The 6,004-nt window shown below is 41.4% G+C and overlaps 1 pseudogene; it reads right to left on the bottom strand.

Annotated features, from left to right (window-relative positions):
* Positions 1-1,699: 1,699 nt before the first annotated feature.
* On the bottom strand, positions 1,700-1,812 carry LOC116631858 (annotated as a pseudogene).
* Between the last annotated feature and the right edge of the window lie 4,192 nt (positions 1,813-6,004).

The raw sequence follows: 6,004 nt of genomic DNA, 5'->3' as shown, positions 1-6,004 counted from the left end.
ATTTTGGGGGAGAATATTGTCTGTGTAAGGTTAAGCCTTGTGAAGTTAAATAATAAAAAGAAGGGCAAAGACCAGATGTGGAAAGTATTCAAAAAAGAAATTAAGGTTTATGCAATATTTGCATAAGCACTGGCAATTACAAATCAGAGAAGTAAATGTGTTTTCAGAAAAATTTGAAACACATTTTGGTAAATGGCAGGGAAAGCATTAAAATTATACCTGATTCTCTCCTCCCTCCATCTTTACCAAGAGTACATATTGATTGACTCATTCAGACAGTAAAGACAAAGACGCAGAAGTCTGACCTTTGTTCCAGGTCAGGGTGGGATGGATGATCTATAATGGAGTCCTTTTTACCTTCGTCTCTTGACTCTATGTACACGAAATTAATAAATGATAAGCATTACCCCTAGAGTTTTTGCCACACAAATATCAAACTAAGTAATTTCATACAATGATTTAATGGTTTGGTTTGATTATGTAAAATGATTTAAACATAAAAAGTTTAGGTTGATTTTGAGTTGAGAATTCTTATTTTCCTAGAATGATCTAAAGTTCATTATCTCATTGAAATGCACGCACACATACATAACACACACACACACACCACACACCGGGGCTCTCTCAGTGAAGAGTCAGGTGCTGATATATGAACTGACCTTGCATCTAGGAAAAAAGTCCCAAGCTGTGCTGACAGTTAATGTAGAAAAAATTTATACTTTTCCTTATGAACAATTTATTTTTAATGTAGCTTTTGTAGGGAATTTTCAAATATTGGACTTTGGACTGTTCTTTTTATATCTAATAAAGAACACCAGTTTAAGGAATGGCTGGTGGAAAGGAATAAAATGAGGAATGGGGAAGGGAGAAACGTACTGAAGCCCTGCCAGTTTTTAAAGGTGGCAGGTAGAAATTATGTCATTCCATTCGCCATAAAGTTATCTAACGTGTATGTCTCAGAAGTTGCTAATGTATATTGGACTCAAAAATAATATGTAAAGTGAAAGATGTAAATAATCGGAGCCGAATCTGTCATCGTAACAGTCTCAATTTCTCATTTAATGTTTGTATGATTAGTGAGAAGAAAGCCACACAGGACTGGACACCTTGTTACAAACCCAAAAAAGAAAGAGGTCATTTACTGCAAACTTCAAGTGACCCAACCACTAAAATCATTCCTATGTTAAGGTTTAATTTTAGTTGTCTTAGGTTTGCCTACATCCTTCCTTTTTTGGACTCATAAGCTCAGTTTGGAAGTCTACGGCGGGTATGAGTCCAATGAAGATTCCAGCAGTCAGCTAGGAACAGTAACGTCTACCTGACCTTCTTACAGAAAAAGTTGGGAAGAAGAAAACCCAAGCTGTTCAGTGAGCAGAGACAATGAAACCTAAGAGAGAGAGATTTCTTTCTCGTAGTCAGAGGGGATGCATGGATAGGTCAAGCAACGGGAGTGTAGGAAGCCAACTTGTCCCAGGAGCAGCCGTTAGCCAAACAGCCAGAAGAGATCAGCGGAAAATAAGAATGGACATTCTTTCTCTGGAGTTTCTCATTTTATACAGACTACTCTCTACAGCCATATTGCAGCTTCGTCTCTCACTTTCTTCTGTGAGGAAGTCTGTGTTCACAATTTAAACGGGCAAAGTTTACAACAAATCTTTACAAGCAGACAGCTGAAGCCTTGGGAGCCAGTCACTTTGAAATCCAGGAGAGGACAAAACCAAAATTCCATGTTGCATTGACACCAAGTTCAATTAGCAATAATCATGCCTCGGATAAACCTCATTGGCTACGATACTGCCACTGCGCAAAGCTGTGACACCAAGTTCAAATAAATTATGGATTTGTTCTTGTGGAAACATAGTAGACTACACACACACTAATAAGCAAATTCTAAATTTGTCACACTTTTCTCATTAAGCCTGGCATAAGCACATGTATGCACATACATGTGAAAGAGAGAGAGAGGAAAAAAAAAAAACTATAGCAAACGGACAAAGAGAGAACCCAAAGGAGACTGAACAATTTTTTTCGTTCTTTGTAATGTTCAAGTACTTAGTAATTTCTAAATAATAATATATTTGATTCAGAGGGGGAAATTTCATGTTAGAATTGGGGGGAAAAAATCTTTCCAAGTAGGACTCTGTGTGAGTCTAGCTGAATGAGAGATGGTCAGACAAGGGGCATAAATCAAGCAGTGGTCAGTTTAGGAAAATCAGCCAAGACAAGGTGCAGACAAACAAGGTACTCAGCAAGACCTTATTAAATATCCATGCTTCATCCACTCAACACTCATAAATAGTGAGCACCTATTAATATTCCAAGCTCAAGCACTGCTTTCAGTGACTTCACAGATAACCTTGTCCACCTGGCCAAAGGTGACATATCTGGGAGGCAGTCAACAGGAATCAGAAATTCAGGCTAATGAGAAGAAAGACAAGGATCAGACACCTGGGCTAAGTAATGAAGCCAAGGAGAGAACCTGGGCCCTCAGGCCACTGGACCCGCCAAGCTTTGCAGAGAGGTGCTTCTTCTAAATTCGGGAAAGCTCTCATATCACAGAGGGGGGAAACTAAAGCTGACCAAAATCATATTCCATCTTGCTTAGTTCCATATCAGCCCCCGTATCACCCTACTCTCATCCCATCCTCACTCCCGTCTTTGTGCATTTCTGCTCGAACCCCTTATATTAGTACAAAAAAGATTTCTCAGTGCATTCCTCCCCATCACCTCCTGCCTTTTCTCTGCTCTCACTCTTCACCCGAGCCAGATGGAAGCAATTTCAGATCTGCACATACAACATGCTCTTTCACGCTTACATCTTCCCACCCAAGCCTCTGTTTGATGAGTTCTCACATATGCTCGGCGTTGTGCCAAGTGCTCAATGTGAATTGCTCATATAATCCCCATGAAAAGGCTACAGTGATTATTACTATTTTATAGACAAGGAAACTGAGACTTAAAGAGTTAGACACTTGCCCAATTCTTCATAGCCATGAGTTGAATTAAGGGCTACCGCCCTGTGACCTGCCTCCAAAGTTCATTTCATCATGTATCATGCCATGCCCTGCCTTCTGTTTGGCTGACTCACACCTCAAACAAACTTTTCCTTACTCCATAATTTGATTTAGATGCAGTTCAGTATTCTCTCTAAACAGGCTGCCTATTTCTGTATCACAGCACTCATCATGCTCATCTGCACCGCTTGATTTGCTTGAGCATCTTTGCTCCAGTGTTGGCAAAAAGCCCACAAGCCCTTTAGATTCCCAGTGTTTACCCTAATGCCTGGTCCTTGGAAGGTGTTCAAGAAAAGTTTATTGACTCCCTCAGGAATAAATAAATGTCATATGGGTATGTAGTCATGGGTAGTGGAGGGATTACAACACAAGTCTACCTGATTTCCAAGGCCTTCCTCTTCCAGTGTATTATACTAGCTCCCAGCTAATCAGGAATGAATGTCCTTACTCCATTCGTAAAGTGGAGATAAGATTATTCGGTCAGTCATCCTTGAATTAGATGATGGGAGAACCAGAATTAAAATCTATTGTTTCTAATATCGGGCAGAGTAGGAACTCTATTACAAGTGTTTATTGAATAAATAAGTCTGGTTCTATCATATAGGTAGCCCCTGCCTCCTGTGTTCTTTGCTGCTTGCATAGTTTAACAGTGAGCATTGTATGCTCTAGAACATTGCCACTCAGGTTGCGATCTGTGGACCAGTGGGATCATCCTCACCAGGGAGCCTGTTAGAAATGTAGGATCTCAGGCCCTGCCCAGACCTACTAAATCAGAATTTGCATTTCATCAAGCTCCCTGAGTGACTAGTGGACATGGTGAAATTTGGGAAGCACTAACTCTAGAATGTACAGTATGTATGGAGATGTGATTCCCACCTAAGAGACTTGCAATCTGAGTTAAAGAGAAAGAAAATCATCCTGGTCATAAAATACAGTAATTAGCACTATAAAACAATATCGGCAAAGGAAGAACAACACTGATGTAAATTGGAAGCCATAGAGAATAAAGTATTGCAGTATTTCTTAGGCAGAGAAGATGGAGTCCTCAATTGAGGTGCTGTGTGCAAAAGACTGGTAGTGAGCTCATTGCCCAGCACACCTGCGTCTAAATCATAATGAGGACAGGTCGGCTTCATATCATAACTCAAAGAGAAGATTTGTATAGTGGATAAGGTGGTAGGATCTGGAGGTAAACTACCTGGGTTCAAATTCCAGCTCAGTCACTGACAAGCTCAGTGATTTTGTGACACTGGGTATATTGCTTATACCTCGTTTCTTTTTGAAAAATGGGACAGTAAAGGCACCTGACTTACAGAGTTGTGATGAACATGAGATGGGAGCACTTCGCAGAACGTCTGACACAAAAAAGCACTTAATAGAAATAATAATATTGCATAATCATAATCATTCTTGAAATACATAAGCAGTTGGTTTATTTTGGGAGGGCTCCCCTCCCTGGTAGGCTTTATTGGTGGCCTGGGTTGTCCCATTGCTGTTTCCACCTCTCCATCCCAAAATGTGGCTGCCTTTCTTCAGATCAGGGCGCATAAGTAGGGTGCAGTTGACCATAAGCAGGTTAACCTTGTATGAAAAGGTTGCGGGTAGAACTATACGTGCCTATTTGTTCAGAAATGTTCATAGCTTTTATTAGATATTCAAAGGCACAAATGGCCTCAGAAAGGTCATGAATCTCTGTTCTAAATGAGAGGGGATGGCATGGCTGAGAGCACAATATCAGCAACAGGCTTCATTCTGGTCCTGACTTCACTAGCTGTGTGACTTATCTAAAAGTGTCTTCTCTCTTTAAAGTGGGGACAATAACACCATCTTCATAATCTCATTTCCTGTGAGGGATCGTGTAAGGATTCAGAATGCCATGCTCTGTGAAATGGTACTCTGTAATGGTAAGGAGTTTCCAGATGTTAGTGGCAGCTGTTCTTATTAGAGACTTCTCAAACATTTTCTCCCACAACTGATTCAGGAGAGCATACCCACTCACTCCAAGGAGCTGTGTTCTCAGGAAACATCCCCTTCCAGAGCGACAAGTGAGACAAGCTGGGCAGGAGGCTTCCATACCCATAACTGGTGCCCCTGCTGTGTTTACAAAGACAGAGACAGTTGAGTATAAGGAGAGGGAAATGCAGCAGGGAAGATTGGTTACAAAGAAATGTCACTCCAGCAGTAAAAGGTGATGGCGGTAGCAGCTCTGGGTGCTCTGCGTGCTCTGGGTGGTGGTCCTGTGATCTCCAGACAGACGTCTGAGGCACACATGCCCAGATGTGTCTCCAGCCAGCAGTGTTTTCTCTTCAGCAACATGTCTCCAGGCAGCCTTGCTGTGACGTTTCCATGTATTAACAATAAGAGGGAGTGGAATCTGGAATTCAGAAGTCAAAAGATTCTGCTCTTTTCATTCAAAGAGGTCAAAACAAAGCAGTATACAGAGGGAAGAAAAAACAACCTCCACAAGTAGATCAGGACATAAGCCTGACTTTGACCTTAGATATTTCTACACTGTAATCAAGCGGACTGTCAGGAAACTATGTGTAGATAGTGGAGGCACAAGTGAAAATAAGACAGAGCGGGGTGTGAGCGTAGTGCTAGATCCGTAACACCTTCACCTCGCAGCACACTTGTGCATCCCGTGCATTTGCCGGCAGCTTTCCTGCCCATCAAGAGGGAATCTAGCAGGAAGACTGCTAAAAGGGAACTATTTGGAAGTCAGATTTCTGTCTATGTCAGTAGGACAAGCGTGGGACAGTCCTGTGCTGAGGGCCCAAGGAGCACGAGAGTTTTTAAAGATGTGTCATGGTCTTCCTCATGAGCTTGAACAATCCATTCCAGCTAGTCTTTCCCAGCTTGCATTCCTTTTATATTTAAAAAGGAAAATGGCAGGCTCTCTCTGTCTTGCCCTTATTTCTTTCAGATCAGAAACAAGGATATGAAGTCAGTTCCTGAAGAAATGACATAGGAAAGCTATTTAAGACTTTAAA

This window comes from Phoca vitulina, unplaced genomic scaffold, assembly GCF_004348235.1.
Source record: "Phoca vitulina isolate PV1807 unplaced genomic scaffold, GSC_HSeal_1.0 scaffold5, whole genome shotgun sequence".
NCBI lineage: Eukaryota > Metazoa > Chordata > Mammalia > Carnivora > Phocidae > Phoca > Phoca vitulina.
This window is presented reverse-complemented; position numbering and strand designations above follow the sequence as displayed.